Raw genomic sequence first — 26224 nt, forward strand, 5'->3', positions numbered from 1 at the left:
ACAATAAACGCTGGAGAGGGTGTGGAGAAAAGAGAATACTCCTACGCTGTTGTTTGGAATGTGAACTCATGCACTATGGAAAAAAGTATGGAAGTTCCTAAAAAAAATAAAGTTTCCATATGATCCAACCATCCCACTCCTGGGCATATATCCAGAAAAGATGAAAACTCTAATTTGAAAAAATAAAATACATGCACCCCAGTGTTCATTGTAGCACTGTTTACAGTAGCCAAGATATAGAAGCAACCTAAATGTCCATTGACAGGCAAACAGATAAAGAAGATGTGGTACATATATACAAAGGAATATTAGTCAGCCATCAAAAATAATGAAATGCCATCTGCAGCAACATGGATGGACCTAGAGATTATCATACCAAGTGAAGTAAGTCAGACAACAAATACCATATGATATCACTTGCATGCAGAATCTAAAATATGACCCAAATAAACTTAACTACAAAACTGAAACAGATTCACAGACATAGCAAGTCACCAAAGGGGAAAGGGAGGGGAGGGATAAATTAGGAGTCTGAGATTAGCAGATATAAATTACTGTGTATAAAATAGATAAACAACAAAGGGAACTATATTCAATATCTTGCAATAATCTATATTGAAAAAGAATGTGTATATATATATGTAATTGAATCACTGCTGTACACCTTAAACTAACACAATATTGTAAATCAACTGTACATCAATTTAAAAATAAAATAAGAAATTATATACAAGATATACAAAAAAAAAAAAAAAGACTGACAAGTGGTTGTAAGGCAAAGTAACAGTTAGAGGCAGTGGATAAAACTAGCCAATAAAAATGATCAACAATGTTTTTCTGCAGGCTTGAGTCATGGAAAATTCAAGGTCATTTTAAGCTACACAGAGTATTGGTGGAACTGCAACCGAAATGACAATAGAAACCTCAATGTTTTCCATAGATGAAGCAAAAAGAAGGACAAACTGGGAATAAATTACAGGCAGAACTCACTAGGGGGTGGGGAGTTAGAAAATTCTCTAATAAATATTAGATGGCAGAAAGAGAAGATTCTTTTCCTTTTGCATATTTTAGCTTGTTAATTATGAACCTAAAAGCTTGATAGCATAGAGTCCATATTCTACCTGCTGACTCTTCAGACTTTTAAATTATCCAAGATTCTGGAAGCTTCTTAATGCAACCACCATGACTTGTAGAGAATCAAGTCCCAGTTTGCCTTGAACTGAAACCTCAAGAAGCTGTAATGTAAGGTTTGCATGTAGAAGAGTCAGGTGCTCAAAGCTCTTGATGTCAGTGGATGCTCTTACATTTGAAAGTATTTAAACCTTCCATGGTCAGTTGAGCATGCAACCAAGGCCCAAAATTTTTCTAGTACTCTTTGAGTAACTATGTGCGAAATTTTGCTTATAGAATTCACTTCAATAAATCTTCTGAATCAGTAAAATTAAAGATTCCATTATCTTTTCCTAACTTTATGTTTCTATAGTTACTCATATTTTGCTATCAATCTGTTTGCATTTCTCCAAATTGTTGTCGAGTTCTGTAATGTTTACTGTTATCAAGAGCTGTTTCCACCTCTTAATAACAAGATCTAATCTGAAGTTAATGATATCTGCTGAAGTGCTCAACAAGACAGATACAAACAGATGTTTGTGATTGCTTTTCATTTCGCATTATTCCATTGTTCTAGCTAATGCACAGAACTGAGAACTGATACCGTGTAAGCAACTAAATTTTGAATCTGTGATTTCTATCTTTAACAAACTCCTCAAGAGAAAAAAATTAAGACTTTCATACAAAATAAACATCTCTGTTTATATATATATATGATGAGAGGATTCAGAGAGAGGAACAAATTAACAAGCCCTTAATTATACCTCACCTTTAGACATGCTCATACTCTTTGTAGGTTTATTTCTAGTGTTTCAAGCATGCCTCTTAATATTTTGTTTGCTTTTCACACATGAATACACAATTTGCAAGCTTAAAACTAACGTATGCCTAAAGCTAATTCACTACAAAAATTTCCATTTTTCCTCCCATTTTATGACTTTTTAAAACCTACACTTCTCATCACAGGTATCACAGACATTTGGGTTCCAATATTTTCCACTGATTTTTCTAAACTGAGGCCAAAATTCTAGATACATTCAAACAATTATACAAACACTGCCTTTTGGTCAAAGAGGGTAAAGTGGCCAAAGTTGAATTAGTCTAGACAAAGGCAACACCACACATGACTCCAGCAGCTGATGATGCAAAATGTGCCTTAGAGGCTTCGAGATCTCCAAGTGTGGGACTTCCCTGGTGGTCCAGGGGTTAAGACTCCATGCTTCCAATGTAAGGGGCGCAGGCTCAATCCCTGGTCAGGGAACTAAGATGCCACATGCTACGCAGCCAGAGAAAGGAAAAAAGATCTCCAAGTGGGAGTATATTTCAACTCAGAGACCACAGGTACACCCAGGTGACGTTACGAAACAGTGACCCATATCTCTGGCCCTTTCTGTCCTGAAGCGAGGTGGGGATAGCTTCAGTTCCTCACAGAGGCCACACCCCCTCAAATTCCAGCTTCCACAGGAGCGGTTTCCTCCGCCCAGAATATCCGTTTTCCACCCCCCTTCTCCAATCTCCATCCGGTTTATTCCTAATCTCTCCATGAACCTCCAGGTCAGACTCAGGCTATCCTCCAGAGTCACTCTGCACTCGAAGGGTGGCAACACTCCTCCAGCTTGTAATGAAGTTTAGCGGTCATTTTCCTTGTATCCCCTTCCACTCTCTACACACAGTCTGGAAACCCTTCTCTTCCGTTTGATCCTATATTCTCATTGTCCGGCCCGTGGGACGCTCTCCTCAAGTCTCCATAGAACTGGATTAAATGAAGTTACATGGCAAGCTTGGTGAACAAAATGTGTTTCCTAAATGAGATCTTTCTTTTTGTCATGTTTGGGTAGAAGGGAGACAGAGAGATACAGAGGAAGAACAAAAGGGTGAGAGAGAGACAGAGAGACTGATTCATCCCTTCATCATGTGATAAAAAGTCATTGAACCAGGAATGCTATTTACGTGGCTTCCCTATGAGACAAGTTTTCCTTCTTACAAACAGGTCTTCAAGAGCCAAACAGGACTTTCCAGGTGGCTCAGGGGTAAAAGAAATCTGCCTACCAATGCAGGAGATGCATATTTGATCCCTGGATTGGGAGGATCCCCTGGAGGAGGAAATGGCAACCCACTCCAGTATTCTTGCCTGAGAAATCCCATGGACAGAGGAGACTGGCGGGCTACAGTCCATGGGGTCACAAAGAGTCGGACATGACTGAGTGACTGAGTATGCAGAAGAGCCAAACAAAGCAAACCAAATCTGTACTTTGCCCTGACATCTGCAGTGTTTTTGTCCTCACCCATTTCTTCAAACCGATGGAAATCTGGTCTCTTTAGCAGTGGCGATGACTCTCTTTGATCTTCTGTGTTGGCCACATGTTCCCCCAAAGCCAAGAAAAGAATCATGTCTTCAGCTGGGGAACCACAAAGTTGTTGCAAATATAAAACACAAAGCTCATCTTCCAAAATGAGACCCAACATGAGTCCTGTAGTTTTAGGTTTTGAAGAAAAGATGATATAACAATGATCCCACGTCCTCGATTCCCAGTTGCCACCAATGGACCACCAGTAGCTCCAGACACACAGAGGAGGCAGCCAAAACCACAGCCAGGGAGTTACATATATTTTCTCTTAAATAAAAAAGGCAGGCCATTAGGAAATAATCAGTCTTGGCCAAGAAGAAATCAAAAAGGATGGGCAATAAAAGAATAGAATCTTGACACCCTGGAGGGAAGGGGAGTTGAGGAAGAATGGATATGTATGGCTGAGTCCCTTCGCTGTTCACCTGAAAGTATCATAACATTGCTAATCAGCGGTGAAAGTGAAAACTGCTCAGTCATGTCCAACTCTTTGTGACCCCACAAGCTGTAGCCCGTCATGGAGTTTTCTAGGCAAGAATACTGGAGTGGGTTGCCATTTCCTCCACCAGGGGATCTTTCCAAACCAGGGACCAAACCCCAGGTCTCCTACACTGCAGGTGGATTCCTTACCCTCTGAGCCACCTGTACCTCAATACAAAATAAAACTTTATTTTACAAAAAGAATAGAATCTTGCTTCTAAGATAATAGTATTAACAATGAACTTTTAAACAAATGTAAAAGAAAAAAATCCATAGTTCAGCAAGTTCTCTTATCAAAAGTGCTCTAATGAAACTCAACTGGAGATTGCTCTCGAGTCTCTGGAGCTTGGCTCTTTGCCTCCTGTTTGGGGCTGCTATTACCTGAGTCACCAGCAGGTACTGGAATACCCACGGGCCCCTGCCTCAATGTGGTTTAATAAAGCAATACAGAAACAATTTTTGGCTTTGCTGCAAATGTGCATAATGGAAAGCAAATATTATTAAAAAGACAATCATTTTTAGTGATTAAAATAATCCAAGGCAGAAAAAATTTATCCCATAAGTTTCGAAGTTCTCATTTATCATCGTTTTGCCGCAAGAAGCCAGAGTAATTTTATTTTTCCTGACTTCTATTAAAAAGATCAATACATATGATTCCAAAGAGTCTCGGCTCATGAAAAGATGGAGCAGGCCTGTAATCACATATGAAAGTATTGGTTGTCATTAGCAGAAAGATTGATCTGAAAAGACAGCAGACCCAGAGTGAAAGGACTTAAAATTTTCCATTGGGCAGCCCAACAACTTTCACCTTCCAGATAATTGAATACAGATAACAGATTACCATATTAGAGGAAAGAATTGGATTGGGGATATTCAGTAGATACCCGCTTTAGCAAAGCAATACCAAATTTCTCAATAATGATTTTTGTTTGATGCAAAAACATTAATGCAGCCTGACAGTACAAAGGCACGGTCCGATGTGTATTGAAGACAAAGTTGTTGGATCAGATTTTTATACAGTTACCTGTGGCATCAGAGGTTCTAACAAATGCATGTGTTCAGTTGACTGTAAAAAACCAAGTTAAGGAACAAATTCAGGCAAATGTCATGGCTTTATTCCATGAATAGAGCTTCTTTCAGCTTTCTTCAGTGAGTTATTGATATGACCCTGAGTGGTAATTGTATAAAACTCTCAAGAACTGAACTCATAGGCAGGCATGCAAACGGTTTTCTTCACTGCATAACTCTCCTTTCCAGAAACCCACTAACAGCGCAGTAAAAAATGTTAGCTATAAAACAAGTTGGAATTTTTATAGGACCTTGGAAGGGCACGGTGAATTTGGAAATTCAGAGTGTGGTCCAAGAACACTAAACTGAAGGTCAAGGTTTTCCATATCTTCATCCTTGTCCTACGAATATACCGTGTGGACACACCTGAAGATGTTGCTCCCAAGCTCCAGAATTTATGCATAAGATGAAAGAGAGGCTGAGACCATGAATAAGAGAGACGCTATTAACCAAACCTTGGCCTGTATGTTTTTCAAGACATATGAATATTTCATCACCTTTCAATTCCTTTACTTACTTAGCGGCCAGCAAATACCTGGACATCTCACAGGAATCAAATCTGTTCATAATTACTAACCACTGATCATCTTCATAATGACCTAAAAGCTCATCTTGGAGAAAGATACCAGCTTCCACTCCTTATAACAACCATCTTGACAGTATAAGTGAACATTGCCTTGGTGTTAAAAACCATTGTTTGTCATAGACCTCAATAGAGTTTGAGAGACATTTTATGTTAAGTGTGTTCCTCTATGACTCTTCTATGAATTCCTAAATTCTTTCATTATCTAAATTTTACACAAAATCACATTGTCCTGGCATTCACTAGACACCTCAGTGCACACAAAGCAAAACTGTTTTCCCTCCGTGTCTAAATTAAACAAAACATAAACACTTGTTTTTATAAAAATTCCAGAAAATGTTCACGCTTTTGGAATTTCCTGTAATAATAGTATCAGGAGTAAATTCCTTTAAATACAGAGGACAGGAATAAGACCAGCCAGGAATTATTTTTAGTTTTTCAAGCCTAGTAAATTCTTTTCCATTCTCAGCTGAAAGAATTTTTCGTCTTGCAACTAAGAAAACATCTCCGTTTTACTAATGAAGTCAGTATTTTTTAAAAAGGGGGAAATATTATTTTTCCCATTTGTGCCTCATACAGGAATCTGTGTAAATATATGTGTACATGTTTATATTCCATGCTTGTAGTGAGCCCACATTTTTTTAACCAATTCTCTTTTCAAGAAAACTAAAGTAAGGATCACTCAAGGGCACCCTTACTTTAAAAGTGGAGCATGTTGGTACCCCAAGACTAGAGTGGGCTATGGAAACTTCCTGTCTTTATCCTGTTGAAGTGGTGACTGTTGAAGAGTCTGACATTGACTCTTGGGTCATACAACACCACAACAGACAGAATGCCCATGACATGGCTATGAATGCCTGAATGCTCAGTGACAGGGCTCCTTCCCTGCCCTTCCCTGTCTTACTGATGCCTTGATGAGAGATCGAGGATATGATGACCTGGGTTGACATGCTCTCAAAAGAGTTGTCAGTACAGCGTGTATGATGCCCCGATACACACAGTGGGCTCTGATTTGTACTGGGCTGTGCTAATTACAGCGTGTGAGAGTTGTATCTCATTCCTGTTCTCTGTGTACATTGTGATAAACAAAAAGTTGTTGAGTCATGAAACAAGAAATAAATAGGACCTCAAGCACCTTACCTTTACAAACAGCACGGAAATTATTTTACTGTTGTATATATGCTCATGTCCAACACTTTGAGACCCCCATGGACTGTAAACCACTGGGCTCCTCTGTCCATGGAATTTTCCAGGCAAGAATATTTGAGTGGGCTGCCATTTCCTACTCCAGGGGATCTTCCTGAGTCAGGGATTGGATTGAACCCACATCTCTTGTGTCTCCTGCATTGCCAGGCAGATTCTTTACCACTGTGCCACCTGGGAATGAAAATTATGACATATTATTTTAAAAAGAAAAGACAAAACAAGAGAAAAAAACTATAGCATAATGGTATTAGTCAGGGCTCTCCAGAGACACAGAACCAATCAGAGAGACAGAGACAAAGATTGATTCATTAATTATAAGCAATTGGCTCAGGTAGTTATGGGGGGAACAAGTCCCAAGATTTTCAGGGGGACTCAGAAAGCTGGAGAGCCAGTGGGATGTATTTCTACTTCAAGTGCAAAGTCAGAGAACCACGAGAGCTGATGGTGTGGTTCTACTCTGGAGGCCAGAAACACCAAGGCTTCAGTTCAAGTGCAAAAGCAGGGAAAAGCCAATGTCCCAGTTCAAATGCCACCAGGCTGAAGGAATTCTCTCCTAACTCAACATTTTTATTCATTCAAGCCTTCAACTGATTGGACTCATTCCACCCACATGAGGGAGGGTAATTGCTTTACTTGGTCCACTGATTTAAATGTTAATCTCATACAGAAACACCCTCCCCAAACACCCAGAATAATGTTTGACCAATATCTGAGTACTCTATGACCCAGTCAAATTGACATATAAAATTAATCATCACAATAACCTTGTCAAATGCTAATCAAATACACTTTGCCTTTTGTTTGTTTATCTTAATACAAGTGATAATATAACTTCTGTTCATCCCTTTTTTGCAATGATTCTTTTTGTCCATTTGGTTTAAATATTTCTCTGCACTTCAACAAGCAGGCAATAGATAGGTAGTAAAATTGCACTGAAAATTCATTTCCCCCCAGCTAAAGCAAACTCAAGGAACATCTATTTAATAAAATGGAGAATCAATAAAATTATAATTTTAAGTCAGAGCCAATGCCAAGTTGTCTTGTAAAGAAGTTTTATAGGAATTCATGTTCTTTGTTTCTGTTAGGAAAAATCATATTAAAATAGAATTAATTTAATAGTCATTAAACTGGTTGGTTTAGTGATGATAAGTTTGACTAAGAAACATGCATCCAGCTTCTATTCCTTTGAAACTACCTTTTCCAATTCTTTTAGGACTTTGCTAGTCAAAGGGGACGTTGCAGAGAAGCAGTGCCTGCATCTTTGGGGAGTTTGTCTAAAATGCCGATTCCAGGCCCCAAACCAGGCCTATTAGGTCAGAATGTCTGGGGATGGGGCCTAGGTATTTGCATTTTAAGAAGCTCTCTGGGTAATTCTTAAGCACAATAGCATTTGAGAGTCCCCATGGTAAATAATGTTTTATCCAGCTGGCAAAAATCACACATGCCACAGATTAAATCTAAACCAGATAAACTTAATTCTATCATCCAGTTGAAGCTTAAGTTATCAACCAAGCTGGAATGCACTCTAATTCATTCACCAATGGAGAATCTAAATTTTGGAGGATTACATTCATTTTGATAAACTTAGTGGTACTGGAGAGCAGCATAATACCATATTAAAATGTAATAATAAATTTTAAATGTAAATACTAAGGGAAAGTTAATATTAAAATATTAAATGTGTTTTGCATATCACTCTACCATCTTGGCATAAGTAGGCAGCCCTCAGAATGCATTTCAAATTGTCATCATTTCTCTAATTAGCCATATTTCCAAGTAGAAGTTGAAAGGCACCAGTCAACACACGTGATCGAGGTCTTGGCTATGAACATGAGTACTGAAAAGCAGCGGTCTAGAGTAGTTGGCTTATTTATTGTGGAGTATCTTTTAATCCTGTCATCCAAGTTGTATCTTAGAAACTGATACTAGTTCATTTACAGCCTTTAATCATTCCAGACCCCTCTTTGCAACAAGCATATGAAAAGACAAATTTTGAAATAATGGAGTTGCCCTTCTCTTCCCCTAGCCTGCGTTCCCAGTGTCTCCGTGGTGCCCACATACACAGCATTAATTCCCCATCAACACGTGCATTGCTTGCATCTTGGCCTTTGCTGCTTAGGATGCCCTTCTCTTACGGTAATCTCTCCCCAAGTTCATCTGCGCTAACCAAGCCCTGCTCTTCTCAACTTCCCTTCCCTCTTTCCAAATAAAAATGTTCTATACCATTTCCCTCTCTTAAGGGACCTGATAAGAACTACTTGTCTGTTCAAAATCTGTCTGGTACCGATCCCTTGGGATAATAATAATAAGCAATAATTTGGCATTGTGTCAGGTTTTGATTCGATGCAAAGAGACTTGGAGCTACAGAATCAGAGTTGAAGACCTAGCTATGGTTTTGTAAACTTGTGGGAGGTTTTGCCCTCAAAGAACTCATAATTCAATAAAATAAATAAGACAGTTAAACAAAAATACAGTTGACTGGAAAATGCCTCCAAAAGATACAACAAGCTGAGGGAATTAAGAACAGAAGAGCTCACATCTGGTTGTACACAAATTTGAGAAAGTTTCTCAGAGGAAGCCACCCTGATTCACAGTAAACTCAACCCTTTGGAGGGCCACACTTGAAACAAAATAGTTCAGTTCAGTCACTCAGTCGTGTCCGACTCTCTGCGACCCCATGAATTGCAGCACGCCAGGCCTCCCTGTCCATCACCAACTCCCGGAGTTCACCCAAACCCATGTCCATCGAGTCAGTGATGTCATCCAACCATCTCATCCTCTGTCGTCCCCTTCTCCTCCTGCCCCTAATCCTTCCCAGCATTAGGGTCTTTTCCAATGAGTCAATTCTTCACATGAGGTGGCCAAAGTATTGGAGTTTCAGCTTCAACATCAGACCTTCCAATGAACACCCAGGATTGATCTCCTTTAGGATGGATTGATTGGATCTCCTTGCAGTCCAAGGGACTCTCAAGAGTCTTCTCCAACACCACAGTTCAAAAGCATCAATTCTGCGGCGCTCAGCTTTCTTCACCGTCCAACTCTCACATCCATGCATGACCACTGGAAAAACCATAGCCTTGACTAGATGGACCTTTGCTGGCAAAGTAATGTCTCTGCTTTTAAATATCCTATCTAGGTTGGCCATAACCTTCCTTCCAAGGAGTAAGCATCTTTTAATTTCATGGCGGCAGTCACCATCAGCAGTGATTCTGGAGCCCAAAAAAGTAAAGTCTGACACTGTTTCCACTGTTTCCCCATCTATTTCCCATGGAGTGATGGGACCAGATGCCATGATCTTAGTTTTCTGAATGTTGAGCTTTAAGCCAACTTTTTCACTCTCCTCTTTCACTTTCATCAAGAGGCTTTTAGTTCTTCTTCACTTTCTGCCATAAGGGTGGTGTCATCTGCATATCTGAGGTTATTGATATTTCTCCCGGCAATCTTGATTCCAGCTTGTGTTTCTTCCAGCCCAGCGTTTCTCATGATGTACTCTGCATATAAGTTAAATAAGCAGGGTGACAATATACAGCCTTGACGTACTCCTTTTCCTATTTGGAACCAAATGGCTCCATCGAGAAATAAGAATGGGGTCCATGTCAACTCATGTCATGTTGGTTTTTCTCTTGGCTCTGAGCAGAATGACGCTCATCATGTGACCCAGCTGGAGTCATTCTGATACCAGTAGCCATAGACAAGGACTGTCATTGTGGTCCACTGAAACAGTCATGTAACATCACAAGCTATGTGTGAAGATGTGAGCAGATGGGGACAAGTGTGTGTACAGGATCATATATGATTCTTGCCTCAAGCTAAATGGATAGCTTTCCTGTCTATCAATAAATAAGAGCATGTTGAACATTTTTTGTTGGCCAAGCCCCATAATAAGAATATGGCTACAAACAATGAAGAAGCAATTTCTGTTCTTCAAGAGCTTAGAGTCGAAACAACTCAATAGACATTTACAAATAATGACTAGTGTGGGCTAAAATGCTGTTGCAAGTTTAAGACCTAAAGTCTACACAGCTTCCAGGCAGTGATTTCTCTTCTGTGCTACAGCTCCAGGATCTACTGCTGCAGTGAAGAGGATTATGACCCTGATCCTCATACTGAGTGGTGTTGCCAATGCCTGTCTTGGTTCCATGAAGACAGCCCTGTCTCATCAGCATGGAATCCTCACTTATTCCCTGAAACCACTCTGTGAATCAGTGGTTCTTAGCCTACAAGGATCACCTGGGGGGCTAACAAGCAGATACCTGGCTTCATCCAGAAATTCTGATTCAGACTATAGCTAGGATAGTCTACACTGCATTTGGAAAACCACATCTGAACGGTCCTAAAGCAGAGAGTCATGTGAATTGCCCTAAGAAGCCCTGTAACCTAGAGGTGAACAAACTAAAAACCCCAACATTCCTTATCCAGACAAATTCAGAACATAATTTAACTGATATGCTACAGTCACTTCAGAATGTCTCAAAAATATGCACAAATATCTGCATAACTTCTTTTGCCTTCAAAAGACACTAAGAGATAAACTATTCTAAAAATAGGAGAAAGTTCACAATCCTGAGACTTGAACTCTTTGTGAGGAGTTGTTTTAGTATAAAACTTCAATACATGCTCCAGGTTAATGAGGGAGACTGTTTATTTATCATTCAGTTTTTAAAAATATGTATCAGTAAATCTCTCTTTTAGGCAGCTTGAGTAAATGCCTAAAGGTAAGAAATATGCCAAACCAAAAACTAAATACTGGCAACAATTCATGATAGAAATAAAATCAACTTCAAAATTGGAGATAAACCACAGATAAAAGAGAGGTTTTATACTATGACCTTCAAATCAATTCTTTGGTTTTCTTTCTTTCTGTTTAAATGACAGACAACTGGAAAAAATAACTGTTTTTTCACTAAATCTAATTTTTCTCTTTCACATAATATTGATTTAAAGGCAATGTTATCAATAGTCATAAGTAAAAGAATAGGAACTTACAAAACCATAATTCTGTTGAAACCAAGGTACCCAGTTTATGAGTCAAGATCAGCAAATTAGTTTAGAAAAATACATCAAGGCTTGGGGTAAGCCCAGAATGATGTGAAATGAGAAGGGCAGACAGTAAGAGCAGAAATAGTAAAGACGGAGTCTTCAAAATTCCATGGAGCTTTACTTTTTTAATTCAGAAAAGGATAACTTTATATAAAAATTTGCAAATAAATGAGTGATTAAAAAAAAAAGCTCAACAGCATGGCAGTCATTGAAAGACTTGAAAAATGAATGAATGAAAGTAAGAAACTGAATGTTTCCTTCACTCAGCTAACAGTTGTGCAAATGCCCTGGGGCCTAATATAGTACACTATGTTAGAAATACAGGTTGAATAAAATATTTTTTTAAATGGAGTGATGAATGAATAGTCTTTTTTAACCTGGCGCATGTAGTGAATTTATATCCATGTCTCTAAGGCACTCACCACTTAGCCAACAAAGTCACAGACATCTATCTCTACAACTAAGCATAGTACAAAAAGATGTGTGTTACATCAGTCATACGAAACAGTGATTCAGGAACAGTGAGGAGAGCTTGATAAATTTTCCTGTGGGCTTAAATAGGGATGGTCTCATAGGGGAGGTGAGTGTTTTGCAGACTCGGTCTAAAAAAGTCTCTGGGTGAAAGTCCTCACTAGCTTGGGACCATCTCTTATTTAATCTGTGCAGAGTGTCCCCTCGGGTCTTCTGCCTGACTCTCATCACACACTCCATATACAGATGTTCAGCCACCATCTATATGCATACGGCTCCCAAAACTCTATCTTGAGATAAACACCTGAGCTTCAGACTCATACCCAAATTGCCTTCTGAATAAGCTATAGGCTCCTCAAATTCATTTTATCTGAATCTATTAACACTCCTCCCTTCTCCACCCCTAAACTAAACCTCCTCATCTTCTCCTATTTACCTTCTCATTGAAAGACACAGCCACTCATAGCCTGAGACAGAAATTTTCCATAATCCCAGACTCTCCCCCTCCCTACACCCAGTCACTAAGCTCTGCCTCTTCCATTTAAAAACCTCATCCCCTTCTCATCCTTCCACGATGACAGTCTTAGTTGATACTCTTAACATGCTTTACCTCCTTCAAGTTGATCCTCCGCTGCCAGAGAGATGAAATGTAGCTGATAGTGATTTTGCTCCTCTGATTAATATCTTCCAACAATGCCTTGGCACATTAGGATAAATCCCACATTCCTCCTGAACTGGGATCTCCCACCTTACCACCCTTTTTCCCACTGGCTCCAACAGGTTTTCAGAGCTCTGCCCATGTTGGCACTTCCTCCTGTGGCTTAACCTGGCTATTTTCTCCTACTCATGGACATCACCAGATGGTCAACACTGATATCAGATTGATTATATTCTTTGCATGGAGAAGCCCTATATAGTCAGCAAAAATGAGACCGGGAAATGATGGTAGCTCAGATCCTGAACTTCTTATTGCCAAATTCAGACTTAAACTGAAGAAAGTAGGGAAAACCACTAGACCATTCAGGTATGACCTAAATCAAATCCCTTATGATTATACAGTGGAAGTGAGAAATAGATTCAAGGGATTAGATCAAGGGATTAGATTCAAGGGATTAGATAGACAGAGTGCCTGAAGAACTATGGATAGAGGTTCGTGACATTGTACAGGAGGCAGTGATCAAGACCATCCCCAAGGAAAAGAAATGCAAAAAGGCAAAATGGTTGTCTGAGGAGGCCTTACAAATAGCTGTGAAAAGAAGAGAAACTAAAGGCAAAGGAGAAAAGGAAAGATATACCCCGTTTGTATGCAGAGTTCCAAAGAATAGCAAGGAGAGATAAGAAAACCTTCCTCAGTGATCAATGCAAAGAAATAGAGGAAAACAATAGAATGGGAAAGACTTGAGATATTTTCAAGAATATTAGAGATACCAAGGGAACATTTTATGCAAATATGGGCACAATAAAGGACAGAGACAGTATGGACCTAACAGAAGCAGAAGATATTAAGAAGAGGTGGCAAGAATACACAGAAAAACTATACAAAACAGATCTTCATGACCCAGATAACCACGACGGCGTGATCACTCACCTAGAACCAGACATCCTGCAATGCAAAGTCAAGTGGGTCTTAGGAAGCATCACTATGAACAAAGTTAGTGGAGGTGATGGAATTCCAGTTGAGCTAATTCAAATCCTAAAAGATGATGCTGTTAAAGTGCTGCACTCAATATGCCAGCAAATCTGGAAAACTCAGCAGTGGCCACAGGACCAGAAAAGTCAGTTTTCATTCCAATCCCAAAGAAAAGCAATGACAAACAACGTTCAAACTACGGCACAATTATACTCATCTCACACGTTAGCAAAGTATTGCTCAAAATTCTCCAAGCCAGGCTTCAACAGTACGTGAATCGTGAACTTCCAGATGTTCAAGCTGGTTTTAGAAAAGGCAGAAGAACCAGAGATCAAATTGCCAACATCCAATGGATCATCAAAAAAGCAAGAGAGTTCCAGAAAAACATCTACTTCTGCTTTATTGACTATGCTAAAGCCTTTGACTGTGTGGATCACAGCAAACTGTGGAAAATTCTTTAAGAGATGGGAATACCAGACCATCTGACCTGCCTCCTGAGAAATCTCTATGCAGGTTAAGAAACAAAAGTTAGAACTGGACATGGAAAAACAGACTGGTTCCAAACTGGGAAAGGAGTACGTCAAGGCTGTATATTGTTACCCTGCTTATTTACCTTATAAGCAGGGTACATCACAAAATGCCAGGCTGGATGAAGCACAAGCTGGAATCAAGATTGCCAAAAGAAATATCAATAACCTAAGATATGCAGGCGACACCACCATTACGGCAGAAAGCGAAGAAGAAGTAAAGAGCCTCTTGATGAGAGTGAAAAAGTTGGCTTAAAACTCAACATTCAGAAAACCAAGATCATGGCATCCAGTCCCATCACTTCATGGCAAAAAGATGGGGAAACAATGGAAACAGTGACAGATTTTATTTTCTTTGGCTCCAAAATCACTGCAGATTGTGACTACAGCCATGAAATTAAAAGATGCTTGCTCTTTGGAAGACAAGCTATGACCAAACTAGACAGCATATTAAAAAATAGAGACATTACTTTGCCAACAAAGGTCCATCTAGTCAAACCTATGGTTTTTCCAGTAGTCAAGTATGGCTGTGAGAGTTGGACTATAAAGAAAGCTGAGCACTAAAGAATTGATGCTTTTGAACTGTGGGGTTGGAGAAGACCCTTGAGAGAGCCTTGGTCTATGAGGAGATCAAACCAGTCCATCCTAAAGGAAATCAGTCCTGAATATTCAATGGCAGTTTTGATGCTGAAGCTGAAACTCCAATACTTTGGCCACCTGATGTGAAGAACTGACTCACTGGAAAAGACCCTGATGCTGGGAAAGATTAAAGGCGGGAGGAGAAGGGTACGACAGAGGATACGATGGTTGGATGTCATCACCAACTCGATGGACATGAGTTTGAGTAAGCTCCAGGAGTTGGTGATGGACAGGGAAGCCTGGTGTGCTGCAGTCCATGGGGTCGCAAAGCGTCAAACATGACTGAGCGACTGTAATGAACTGAACTGAACTGAGCATCCTTCCCTTCCCTTCAGCTGACCACTTTCTCTGTTTTCTAGCTTCTGGTCAGCCCAGTGACCATTCCTCTTCCTTTGGGAGACATATTTTACCCTCTGGTCCCCGGATCTCTGTTCCTGTCTCTAGTGGAGGGCTTCACACTGTTTGGTATTGATTAGAATATTTATCTACATCCTCCAAGCTGACAATGGAAGCTAGAGGGCAGGACTTTGTTCTGTTCATCTTTATATCCCTCATGCCAAGCACAAAGCTCTTCACATAAGAAGACTGCAATAGTTTGTGGATTATGTCAATTAACTAAAACCTTTCTCTAGCTTCACAATTGTTGCCATTCAAGAACAAATAGTTGAAAATCTCAGAAGACACATGACTAGTCAACAAAATTTACTCCTCCAAAATGAACCGCCAACAATAAAAACTACATCTTGAAGTTTTATAATTATCACAACTGATTGGATGTTAAAATTGTGCATCAACCGGTAGTTTTCTTCTACATTGTGCCAAATAACTGATTTGATAGTATTGCTTAAACCATTCTATTATCCAATACTTTCAAGGCAGCTGAGTTACAGGAGCAGCTGCTTGAGTTTCATGTAGGTTCAACCTTTGTGAAGTGTTGACTTATTTCACTGAGTTACTATAACTCATTCCCTTAAGCACATTGTTGAACATCTACTTCAGGATAGGATTGCTATGGACAGATTCCATACGAATGCTTCTCCAAGTGTATCCCATGGACCATCTTCATCTAAATCACCTGAGGAGCTTGCTAAAATGCAGATTCTTGCCTTCCATCCTAGAAATCCTAAACCAAAACCTCTAGAAGCAGGGCCTGGGTATCTGCATCTTTAAAAAGCCCCTTATCAGTATTTATTCAAACTAAAGTTTGAGAGTCATTGGTCTATACTTTGGACAGTCCCACAGAAAGCACAAGAAAAAGATGAGAGAGTAGAGGGATGAGAGAGTGAGGGAGGTCCACAGGGAAGAAAGGGAAATATATTATTTAGGTATAGGATCAGCTGCTACAGTAAGGAGACCCAAGACAAACAGTTTATTTCTGTTTCACATGATGGTCTGGGGATAGGCAATCCAGAGCTCACATGGTGGCATCAAGGTGTCGGGGACCCAGGATTCTTCTACCCTGTTGCCCTGTCATTCTGTGAGCCTTTCTCTCATCTGCATGGTCTAAGGTGATTCACTACCTCAACCTCATCCTACCAAGGTGATCAGGGAAGGAAGAGGGTGCTTCCCCTTAAGGCACAAGCCAGAAGGTACATTCATAACACCTGCCTATATTCCAAAACTGATGCATGTAGCTTCACCCAATCAAAAAAGAGAGTGGGAAGTCCACTGGGTTCAGAAGAGACCTGTGTACCCCACTTAAAAATGTCCTTATAAAAATTGAGAAAGGGGAAATAGATAATGAGGTCAACTCACAGTTTCTGCCACCTGGGAGAAAGACGAAGAAGAGACAGGGTCGAAGGGAGTGAAAAACTACAGAACCAATTGTCAGTTCTCTAGAACATTCTCCATCCTTCAGACCACAGCCAGAGACACGTACTTACAGCCTGGTGTTCCTGATTTTCCGAGCTTCTTTAATCAAGGTTGTCATATTCATTTTCACTCACGCCCCTCTAGCTTTGGTTTTGGACACTGACTTTGATTGGATAATAATCTGCTGCCAATTTTTCCAATATTATTGGCATAATGGGCAACAGGCACAAGTTGTTTATCCAAGTTCTCTGCTTTATATTAAAAGTCATGGGCTCGTGGATGAATTTTAAGTAGCACTGTGCCCTTGTTTGTGGTTAAAGATGGCACTGTTCGATAATCCAGGCATGCTACTCTTTCTCTATGCATAGTGCCTCTGAAATCGGGCAATGCTGTGCCCCTGTGCTTGGTGAACTGAATTTCCAGGTGAATAATCATCTTGACTTTGACATGGAATCTTCTCTTTGGTTTGTCATCTGGCTGCTGGAGAAACTGTAAGCAGGAAGGGACAGGCAATTTTGGGGTTATTTCTACACCCAGGGTATATTTCCTGCAGAGTAAGAACTGCCATGGCCTCGTGCCCAGAATACTGACCTGTGGAGAACAACCCCGCCATCCTTCCATGAGCCTAAGATGAACCATGTGACATCCATTCCTCAGATCAGACCTCAGGTCAGGTCTTAACTGCTTTTGGTCACCAGCCATTTATATGATTTACGGAGCAAAGACTAGGCACAATGCAATCCCCAGGATATGTTAGAAAGTTAGAGGGTATTTCTAAGCATGAAAATATGCAACATTTGAGGGGTAATGTCATAAAAAGAAGCATCGGACCAATAGATCACTGTCTCCATTCAACTGTGATCTCTAAAAATAACTTTAGCTCTCATTTCTGAGAATGAGAGAGAAACTCTAGAAGTTCCACTCACGTTTTTTAGGAGGCCATATGTAACCTAATTTTTCCAAAACTGAACTTGAATATAATCTAATTAGAATTACATTCCACCAGGACATTTCAGTATAGATTCAGATCCACAAAGCAGAGGAAAAGATAATGTGGTTTTATTCCAAAGCGCAGCCTTAAACACATGGCAACATTCATCATTCTCAAAATTCCCAGTTGCTTCATTTTCTCCCAAGAGTCGAGTGGCTTCTATAAGAAAATTACATGTGGTCAGAAAATTGCGAGGCCTGCTTCTTAGGAAGCAATGATCCATTCATTTGATAATGTGCTAAATGCTTACTCTTTCTACTTGTCATTTTTTCCTTCTTGGTTAGCACGTCATGCAAATTGTAATGAGAGATAGAGAAATGGAAACACTCCTAGCAAAGCAGGCAAAAATAAGAACAAAAAAATAAGATATACAAAATGTCTTTAAAAATAAACTTCTTATTTTTAAAAATGCTTTTTCTGAAAAGCCAAGGGGAGAAGCCTAAATGTACTAGTACAGCCCCACAGACAGTGATCTTCAGACGGGGACACCGTATGTCCTCACCCCTGGAATTGATTCCATGGAAAAAGGACACTGGGGACCTCTGAGCACAGTTTCAAGTTGGCATCCGATCGTGGATAACTCCACCCTGTCTCCAGAGGCTTCCGTAGGATTCCAACTCTGGTCTTGGAAATGTGTGTATATAAGCAACACTGACGTGCAGGCTATTGTTTTAGAGGTGAACCCTTGCATTTAGTTGCCCCGGGGTCGACATTCTCATGGGTTAGCCATCCTTGCCAGTTTTTCCTTTCTCGCTGGCCATATTTCAGCTTTCACCAGAACCGGAGCTGTAGCAGTGGAGACCGAAGGGCGGCCCTGCCTTACCCTTGCTGCTCTGCCGGCTGCTACGTGGCAAGGAGAAGGCTGGAGCTGAAAGCCAGAAAGACTTTCCACTGTGAAACGCAAGATAAGCACAGGGATGTCCTCTTGTGCCTGCGGAATGTAGCCAGTTCTCATGTGTCCACAGAGCAGGTGATCTCGAGTGGGGAAAACTGGGCAGACTCGTACAGTGCTTAATGTATTACAATAGCCGGGATTTTCAATATGTCAGCTCTTTTTGGTGTGATTTAATACAGCTTACTTGAAAGGAAAAATAGAAAATCTATATGAACAGTTTCCAGCTGTCGGCTCTAATTTCCCACGACGGCCCATGACAAGGAACTCGCAGCACGACTGGATCAGAAAGGGGCTCATTGGAATTTGTGCTCCCTCGTTCTCTTTCTTTTCACTCTTCCTTAACATTCCTAAGAAATGTATCCAATTTTCAGGCCAAGCAGGATGGGAAAAATGGCCATTTACACTGGATAGCGTCTAAAAGTATTCTATGCTAATTTCAACATTCTAGGAAAGTAACTGTAGGTTATTCCAATATTAACAGAAGAAAGGAAGCATTTCTTCAAAGATAACCTATCTGCTCATACTCTATGCATTTCTCATCTTAGATGAAAAGTTTCCATTCTTCTCCTGAAACCGATTCCTTATAAACCTGGAAAGTCAGCTGATATTGTCTTCTAATGAATTTCTCTTGAGTTCTGAGGGAAGAAGAGAGTGGAGCACAAAGAAATACTCATTCTCTAGGTTATAAGATCAGAAAAGAAAGGCCATGATCTATTCCTCACTGTTGAGTACCTAGCTCATTACCCAGCACATAATAGTTTAGTAAATTTTTTGCTATATGTTAATTGACTCTTTACAACGGATAAGTCAGTTTTTCTGCCACTTTCCAATACTCCAAACTCTAACAAAGATCTTTTTAAAGATACCATGAGTTTTATTCTAGAGTTTTTCAGTGTAGCTTTTCTTCTCACCAGTAGCTTTCTCTTACTCACCCAAAGGTCAGCTTTCTCTTGAGCCCAAAGGTTCAGCTTAGCGACAGAGCACAATGGCTTTGAAGTCTGACGGATACGTTCAGCCATGTGGTTCTGCCAGTTCTAGTGTGGTTCAGCAAATTACTTAATTTCACTGAGTCTCATTTTCCCCACTTTTAAAGCATTCTAATTATTTCACGAGGTTATCCATGCCTTAAATAAAATAATATTTATAAATCAGCAAAGTGCCTGACACACAATAATCTATTTATGATGACTACTTTGGTCAGAATTAGTGTTATCTGCATGAAAGTTAAGAATAATCCTACAGCATGCCTTATAAGTTAAACATTGTTGCAAATCTAATTGAGAAGTTTTCTTGTTCATAAACTATATAAACTTTTTTTTTTTTACTGTATAATGCCAAAGGAAAGTTGCCTTAGTTTTTGTGCATACTAAAGTTTGCTATTTCATGGGACTTTCCTGGTGGTCCAGTGGTTAAGACTTCACACTTCCAAAGCAGGTTCAATCCCTGGTTGGGGAACTAAGATCCCACATGTGGCATGGCACAGCCAAAAAGTAAAAAATTGTCTTAAAAAGTATGCTGTTTCTTGGATGCACATTTCTCTAGAGCTTTCTTAAGTAGTCTATACAATGCCTTAGTGTGTATATCCCTCTAACACAAACTAGCTGTTATTTTCCCAAAGTCAAACAGCCTTTGACTTTGGGAAAGCCTGTGACTTACCGTTTCAAGTTTTTATTCTCTGCTCATACTCAGCAATGCATTTCCTGCATGCTGTGGTCACTGTGCTCAGAGACCACAAAATACAATGGAGAAAACAGCATACATTCATATGGATTTGCATGGCAATAAATGTAGAGAGTATGGAGAGGCAAGATCAGAGCTCTTCCAGAAGCTTCCATGCCCTACATATCTACCTTCCACCTGTGGCATGGTTAAAGCAATGCACACAAATTAGATTAAAAGCTGTTTGCTCCTTAGAAGGAAAGCTATGACAAACCTAGACAGTGTATTAAAAAGCAGAGACATTGCTTTTCCAACAAAGGTCCATATAGTCAAAGCTATGGTTTTTCCAGTAGTCATGTACCATGTGATTCAACCAGAGTTGGACCATAAAGAAAGCTGAGCACAGAATTGATGCTTTTGAATTGTGGTGTTGGAGAAGACTTTTGAGAGTCCTTTGGACTGCAAGGAGATGAAACCAGTCAATCCTAAAGGAAATCAGTCTTGAATATTAATTGGAAGGACTGAGGCCAAGGCTGAAGCTCCAATACTTTGGCCACCTGATGCGAAGAGCAACTCATTAGGAAAGACCCTGATGCTAGGAAAGATTGAAGGCAGGAGAAGAAGGGGACGACAGAAGAGGAAACCGTTGGATGGAGTCACCGACTCAATGGATATGAGTTTGAGTAAACTCCGGGAGATAGTGGAGGACAGGGAAGCCTGGCGTGCTGTAGTCCATGGGGTCGCAAAGAGTCAGAAATAACTTAGCAGCTGAACATCAACAACAAGCAGAGACTCTTTTACCTCAGGCATCAGGGGGAGCTAAAAAGGAAACAAGTTATTCCCTTCAAAGGACTTGAGAAGAGACTCATACAGCAATCACAAAGGTAGAACCACTACATGAACAGCACGCAGGAAATGCATTGCTGAATATGAGCAGGGAATAAAAACTTGAAAAGGTAAGATAGGAGAGTGCTTTCAGCCATTACTCCCAATTAAGTAACCGAACTGCAATGGTTTGAGCTAATCTAAAATCAATAACAATTGGCACATGATCTAGATTCTGAAAATCAGAGGTGAGATGCTCTATATCTCATTTTCTCTCTCTCTCCAATCCCAGGTCCCACTGACAGGAAAATGAACCCCATGTGCTTTCCTCCAGCACCTGAACCTCTCTGAATGGTCCTCAAATTTATGTTTGACGTCTCTCCTTCTAACCCCAGTTCCATAAATGCCTCTTTCCTTTTGGATGTTTCACGAAGATCTTACACCCATCATAAGCAAATCCTATATTCATTCATGTTTTTTTTAATTTAGGTTAAATCTTAATCATTTGTAACTTGTGAAACAGTCTGTAATTTGTGTTCTGAATCAATAACTGGCCAGCTGCATTAATTGAGCTCTTCCTGTTAAATTTCATAGTGTTGAAGCCCCCGAAACACATCTACAAATGGACTCATTCTTTTATCTTGCATTCATCTTCCCTAAATCATCCTACTACCAGCCAGAACACAACCTTAATGCTTTCAAAAGTTTTCAATTTTGGCCTCATCTTTCCTCATCCTTGGGGATGGAGGCTGAGGGCGGGAGGAGCCATCTATCTCCTCTACGATCTACAAGCTCAAAAAGGTTAGATGAGGTAGCAGCCAGTGTAGGCTGAGCCTTCCCTGCAGAAGGCCCTCAGGAAGGATCAGAGCTGAGGGAAGGTAAAGGTGTACACCTGGGCCAGCCCTCTAACTCCACACATACCTGCATCCACCCTTTAAAGGTGTTAGGACTTGCCCATTCCTACTTTCAACTCTGAAATAGTCATTAGCATCTGCAAGAGCCAATCACTGCTCGCATCAGATGATGGAGATAAAGCTGTAAACCTGCCCTTATGGGGCTTGCATTCTAGAGAGGTCTGTTTCTTGGCAGTGAGAAAAAGGAATCTGAAATACAGAGCTTTCCATTGGGGTACCATATATTTTTCAACCTTTCTACAAGTTCTTAATTGCCAATCTAATTTCTAAGCCAAATTTCATTCCTTCCATTCAAAATGGCATGGCCGGTCTGACCACCAAATACCAGGAGGCTTTCTTGACTATTTCAGCACGTCGAGGGCCAAAGAAAGCAAGCTGCTCCAAAATGACATGGCAAAACCCGTGGAGTGATTTTAATCAATTCTTTCAGCCAATTTTAAAGGTATTTATCACAAAGTAGCACAACCTCGCTAAAATATGTCTTTAAACACAAAGAGGGCTTTGTTTCTAAACCTTCCAGAAATAAAGGAGCACCCAGACACTGTGCCTGTTTTGTAAGTTAAGGTGAAAAAATACGACACTGAAACTCATAGTTGATATCTCTTCAGAAGAGAAATTCATCAGCAAGGTAATAATTCCCTGTAGTTATACAAAGAAACCACAGTCTTCAGAAAAACCACATGACAGAGAATGGAATACTGGGAGCAGCCCACATAATTACTCATGATAGATAACTGTATTAAAAATTAAATATAAATTATTGTGGGCATTATAGTTTTGGCACCAGATGAAAAAAATGCTTTATGTTACTTAAAAGTTTCAATAACTGCCCTAAAAATTTGGCTCCATTGAAAGTAAGTCTATCCTGAGTAAATACAAAGCATTTATTATTTGAAGTATTGCTTTCAATACAATTGTAAATTTTAAAAGATCTCTTGAATTTTCTAAAAGTTTCTATATGGCATTGATCGTTTAGAAAAGTAGTAAAAATGGATACAAAGAGCTGAATTTTAAATGGCGCCTTAAGGAAGATTAAGTTAGTATATGAAAATCTCTCACTGAATCACAATAAAACACAAAAATCAATTCCAGATGATTTTTAATCTAAATAGAAGAGGGGAACAAAATAAATCTTTTAAAAAATATAAGAGAACATCTTCATGACCTCGAAGTAGGCAAGAATTCCTTAAATAGCACACAAAAGAACTAACCTCAGAAGGAAAAAAAGATGAATTAGATCATATTAAAATTAAGAATTTCTATTCATCACTGTTAAGAGAGTGAAAAGGCAACCCACAGAGGGGAAAGAGGCTTGCAATAAAAACTCCAACCAATAACAGAGACCCAGAATAAATAAAGAATTCCTACAATTCAATAAGAAAAAGGAAGACAACCCAACAGAAAAATGAGCAAAAGACTTTAACACAGACTTCACATTAAAAGATAGCCAAATGGCCAAGACGCTTATGGAAAGGAGCTCAACTTCATTAGCCACCAGGAGAAGGTGAACTAGAACTACAAGGAGATAACCTTCCTTTTCACACTGTACGGCTGAAATTCAAAAGAAGGACGCTAACACCAAGTAGAGCAGCTGGCCTTCTCACACGCTGTTGGGAGAAGGGTCAGTTGGTACAAATACTTTGTAAAAGTCTTTGGCACTATCAGCTAAGCAAAGATTTTCAAAGTGTGGTTCCTGGACCTGGAGCTTTTCAGAAGTACACATTCTCAGGTCTCACCCCAGACCTACTGAATCAGAAACCTCAGGTGAGTCCCAGAGATCTGTGGTTGAACAAGCCCTCCTGGTGATCTGAGTCATGTGAAATTTTGAGAACCACTGTGCTAAAGCTGAACATATGCATATCTTGTAACCCAGAAACTGTACTCTAAGAGGTAACAGAAATGTTTACAAATATTACTCGGAAAACATGTACAAGAATGTCCACATAGCACCACCTATAATAAACCCAAACTAGAAACTAGCTAAAAGCCCATCATTGGTACAATGGATAAGTAACCTGTGATTTCATCACTTCATTGAAATCCATACAGCAATGAGGGTGAGCAGTCTACAGTTTCATGCAACAATTCAGATGAATAAAAGAAACCAACGTGAGGCAACGCATTCTTATATGATTCCATTCATATAAGCTACAAAAACAGGCAAAACCAAATCTGCAAAGAAATGCTTATACTTTGGAGACAGCAGTGGGGAGAAACCAGACAGGGGCTGGAGGAGGGTTTCTGGATGCAATTAAGCTTCTGTTTCTTGATCAAGTGTTGGTTACACTAGTGTTCAGTTTATGAAAATTTACTCATGTTGTAATGTTCATTATAGACTTGCAATATGGGTATGTTCCTGTGTCTGTGCACAAAGGTTATTTTCAGTTCAGTTCAGTTCAGTCCCTCAGTCGTGTCTGACTCCTTGCTATTCCATGGACTGCAGCGCGCCAGGCTTCCTTGTCCATCACCAACTCCTGGAGCTTAGTCAAACTCATGTCCATTGAGTCAGTGATGCCATCCAACCATCTCATCCTCTGTCATCCCCTTCTCCTCCCGCCTTCAATCTTGCCCAGCATCTGGGTCTTTTCCAATGTAAAAAAGGTTATTTTAGCTTAATTAAAATGTTACTTTCAAGTTGCACAGGTGAGAATTAGTTCAGGTAGAGGATTTTCATTGGAAAAATCTTTGTTGTTGTTCAGTCGCTCAGTTGTGCCCGACTCTTTGCGATCTCATGGACTGCAGCTCTCCAGGATTCCCTGTCCTTTACTATCTCCCAGAAAAAGTTTAGGATGCTAAAGAATAAGGAAGAACATCAAAAGTAATATACCACTCTGGGGAAGAGTTATCAATATGGCAGCAGGAGCAGAGTGGGAAGGAAGATACAGTATCATACACCACAATGAAAGCTTCCCGGGATGGCTGCGTGTAGGTGCTAAAACTGGTCCCTGGGGTCTGGCTGAGCAGTAGACACTCACCAGTGGATGTAGCTCATTCTAAATCTAAGCTTTAATAATTAAAGTGTAAGCACTGTATTTCCATATCCCTTAACAGCATTGGAAGTTTCAGTGGTCATGGTTGCACTCACCTACCCATCAGTCAGGGTAAGCAACCATCCTATGAACAAAGTGGAGATGGTCAGACACATTAACTAGTTGATGTTTGCTTCTGATTGAAGCTTGTTAATTCTTTGCTGGCCAAGCCAGTGGATTTTTAAAAGACAGTGAATGTTCTCATCTCCATCACAGCAAAGGCTTCATTCTACTCCCTCCCACCCCCAAACTCTCTTTTGAGTAGTTTCTGGGCTGTGGTTTAGACATGAGTCAAGTCTGGTGTTTACCAACAGGGATGTTGATCTCTCTTCTTCTCAGCCATTATCACTTTGAAAATTTCTTCTGCCCTGTTTTCTTCCTCTATTGTTTAGGGAATTCAATTATATGCATATATGATCTCGGTAAATTACATCACTTGGGTAACTCATATGAGCAACACACTTTTTTAAAAAAAAGTTCTCTATTTTAGTTTATTTTTTTAAAAGTGATTTGCTTGCATGAGTGGAAACTCAGAAATTACAAAGGGTCATACAGAAATGTGTGTGTGCTAAGTTGGGTTCAGTCATGCCCAACTCTTTGCGACCCTATGGACTGTAACCTGCCAGACTCCTCTGTCCATGGGATTCTCCAGGCAAGAATACTGGAGTGGGTGATCACATTCTTCTCCAGGGAATATTCCTGACCCAGGAATCAAACCCATGTTTCCCACATTGGCAGGTAGATTCTTTACCACTGAGCCATCTGGGAAGCTCGTTATCATGGATGTTGTTCTACATTATGTGTCTGTAAATATATGTGTCTACCGAAAGATAGATTCCTTCTTATTTCTCAACATTCAGTTAGAAAGAAATTCTGGATGTACAGAAAAATTGCAAAAATATCACATTGAACTTATAACAATATTTTGTTATACATTTCTTCAGCATTGCAACTCACTGACCATTTTATATGAAGAGACACATCTTTCCTCTGCATCCTA

At 39.9% G+C, this 26224-nt stretch overlaps 1 long non-coding RNA gene across 2 annotated transcripts in view; it reads right to left on the minus strand.

Annotated features, from left to right (window-relative positions):
• Nucleotides 1-2088: 2088 nt before the first annotated feature.
• The window catches only part of LOC145539281 (uncharacterized), a 192255-nt gene continuing 168119 nt past the window's right edge, over nt 2089-26224 (minus strand). Inside the window, exons 5-6 of one of the 2 annotated variants that reach the window (XR_014077690.1) lie at nt 4104-6963; nt 2089-3133 (exon numbers count right to left, since the gene is read on the minus strand). This is a non-coding gene — a long non-coding RNA (uncharacterized LOC145539281). Of the gene's footprint in view, nt 3134-4103; nt 6964-26224 lie in introns of those variants that run through there. The other variant, XR_014077689.1, reaches the window with a different exon arrangement.

This window comes from Giraffa tippelskirchi, chromosome 2, assembly GCF_054371585.1.
Source record: "Giraffa tippelskirchi isolate mGirTip1 chromosome 2, T2T-mGirTip1v1.2.pri, whole genome shotgun sequence".
Lineage (NCBI taxonomy): Eukaryota > Metazoa > Chordata > Mammalia > Artiodactyla > Giraffidae > Giraffa > Giraffa tippelskirchi.